Raw genomic sequence first — 3,231 nt, 5'->3', positions numbered from 1 at the left:
CAAGGCATTTCTTTTCTGATTTCTGTACCACGGACAGTCACCTTTAAAGAAAAAAAACAGTCTCACTGGTATTGCTGCATACTAGCTAAGTTTTCCAGTTCTTATTGCTTGCCATTTGTTTATGGTACCAGGAAGGTATTATAGAGTTCCCAGTTTTGAGGATAGCTCCTTTTTTAATGAGACAAATCAGTATGTAATAATACTTACTAAATGTAATCCACTTGTAAAAACTAAAAGATCCATTTTCATAACAAGTTCAAGTTGTTTTAATATGCTTATAAAGGAAACATAAAACATACTAACTTAAAAATCTCTCTCTTATTTACACAAAGATATAAGGGATTTTAGGGGTCATGACTAAAATAATGAATTTCTTTTCAGACAATAATGTCTCATATGTTAAATTACCTACAATTAACTTCCTTTTTCGTTGTTGTTCACACTGAGGTACCTTTTTTTTTTTTAATTATGGTCAGTTAGCCAGCACATACTACATCGTAAGTTTCTGATGTAGTGTTCAATGATTAATTAGCTGCATATAACACCCAGTGCTCATCACGACACGTGCCCTCCTTAATACTCATCACCCAGTTCCCCCATTCCCCCACTCCATCCTTCCATAACCCTCAGTTTGTTTCCTGGAGTCCGGTCTCTCTCATGGATTTGTTCCTATTGTTCATGACAGTATTTAAAGTCTTAAATAATTCTGAATACTAGACTATTAAGAAAGAAATTAAGAAAGAAAAAAAAAAATAGAGGCCCCTGGGTGGCTCAGTTGCGTAAGCATCTGCCTTCAGCTCAGGTCAAGATCCCTGGACCCTGGGACTGAGTCCAACATTGGGCTCCCTGCTCAGTGGGAAACCTGCTTCTCCCTGTCCCTCTGCCTGTGCTCTCTCTCTCTCTCTCTCTGTCAAATAAATAAATAAAATCGAGAGAGAGAGAGAGAGAGAGAAAGAAAGGAAGAAAGCAAGAAAGTGAGCTTATGCAATTTACACATTGGGTTTTTTTTTTTCCCCCCACTGCTCTTTCATAATCAAAACTTCCTTACTCTGCCTTCATCTATGTGACCACCAAAAGTACTTCACTCTGAAAAGTCTTACCTGGATTATTTTGCGAAAAATTTTTAAATCTTTCTTCTCTATGTTGGGCAATTATTTGGCGATTGCTACATATAAAAAGGGGTGATAAACAATGTTACTATTTTAATACTGATATGAAAAACATTTACCAAATATATCAATTCATAAGAGTATTTCGAATAATATCAGAGCTAATATCAAACCTTAAATTACCCCATATACTTTAAAGGAAGGTGAACCAGTCATGAAGTAGTAACTTAGCAATTAGTAGTATTAGCTTGCCATAACGGAACGTGTCTTGAACTCAGTGGTCCTAACTCTGTAACCACAGCTATTTGCTCTTGGACGAGCCACTTCTCTCTGGCTCCAAGTCTTCCTCTATAAAACAGGCATCTTACTGCCTTATTTCACAAGGTTGTTAAGAGGATTTCATGAAATATTAGACCCAAAACATGGCTTCTCGGGAAAGGGGACACCCACCACTCTGGGAAGGGCTGTATGAGACCTTTCATCAGCCCATAAGAAAAGGCGCTCCTCAGGATTTAAAGCAGGCTTGAGATATAGGCCTAGAAACAAAGGAGAAAGGAAAGTCCAGGCTCTTCCTGTAGCATTACTTGAACCTCTCTAACAGCTTAGAAGGGTCCCAACTGCCATCTGCTAGCGGGATAGAAAAGCAAAATCCTCAAGCGGTACTTCATTATGAAGGTCTGTGCTAACATATGGGCTTCATGTAAGGCTTTTGAGTGCGAAGGGAAGGGTGTGTGTGGCTAAAGCCAGGGGGCCCAGCGGCCAGAACAGGGTGCTGGTGCCGTGGAATAGCAGCTGAGCATACAAGCATATGTCGTAAACTAAAAAATGTTGTAACTTTGAAGTCTCATCGTGGGTCACCACGAAGACTGAGGAATGCGGATCAGCAAGGGCATCCTGGGAGCAAAGGTCAATCATAACCATAACCAAACTGCAGAAAAATAACATTGCCTTCTAGAGGACAGGTCTGCACAAAAAGTTATTTGCAGGGGTGCCTGGGTGGCTCAGTCATTTAAGCATCTGCCTTCAGCTCAGTCATGATCTTGGGGTCCTAGAATTGAGCCCCATGTCTGGCTCCCTGCTCTAACCCCTTCCCCTGCTCATGCTCTCACTCTCTCTCTCAAAAAATAAAATCTTTAGTTTTCTTTCTTTTTTTAAAGATATTTATTTATTTATTTGAGTGAGAGAATGAGAGAGGGAGGGAGAAAACATGAGAGCGGGGAGGGTCAGAGGGAGAAGCAGACTCCCTGCTGAGCAGGGAGCCAGTTGGGGGACTCGATCCTGGGACTCCAGGATCATGACCTGAGCCAAAGACAGTCGCTTAACAGAGTCACCAAGGTACTACACACAGCAATGTTGCAGCAACAGAATCAAAGGAAACAAGGGAATGACAAGAATGTCCTTTTTTCCCTCCAAATGACTTGCGAAAGAGGATGGTCTCTTTGGTCTTAGGGAACTCCTTAGGTTCCTGGAAAATTCAAGGGGGAAAGTATAAGAGATAACCCTCAAGGGAAAGTATAGGGTTTTCTACTAAACTGAACATCTCAAGACCCAAGTAACTAGTTAGGAAAAAAAAAAAAAAAGATGTTGGATGTTGGGGCACCTAGGTGGCTCACTTGGCACTTGGTTAAGCATCTGCATTCAGCTCAGGTCACAGTCTTGGGGGACTGGGGTTGAGCCCCACATCAGGCTCCCTGCTCAGCAGGGAATCTGCTTCTTCCTCTGTCCCTACCCTGTCCCTCTCTGAAATAAATAAATAAAATCTACAAAGAGAGGAAGAGAGGGAGGGAGGGATGGAGGCAGGAAGGAAAAAAAAAAACACACACACACAAATGTAACGTTCTTTGTACCCCATGCATAAGAGTTATCCTTGGAATGAAACAGATACAGTTAAGATCCCTAAAGACAAAGGTCTCAATAGTCCTGAGATAAAGAATCCTGCACCCGTTGTTATTGCTAACTAGTCTAGCCTTTGTCTTGGTTTCTGGCAAATGATGGGGGCTAACTCACTGCCATCCCAACATTGCCCAAATCAAACTACGAACTCTCAACCACTACATAAGAACTAAGAGTTAAACTATTTTAAACTTCAGTTTAGTGATAACTAACATTTTAATGTACACAC

Source organism: Martes martes, assembly GCF_963455335.1.
Source record: "Martes martes genome assembly, contig: scaffold_57, whole genome shotgun sequence".
NCBI classification, from domain to species: domain Eukaryota; kingdom Metazoa; phylum Chordata; class Mammalia; order Carnivora; family Mustelidae; genus Martes; species Martes martes.
The sequence above is the reverse complement of the archived record's forward strand: the minus strand, read 5'-3'. Positions refer to the sequence as shown.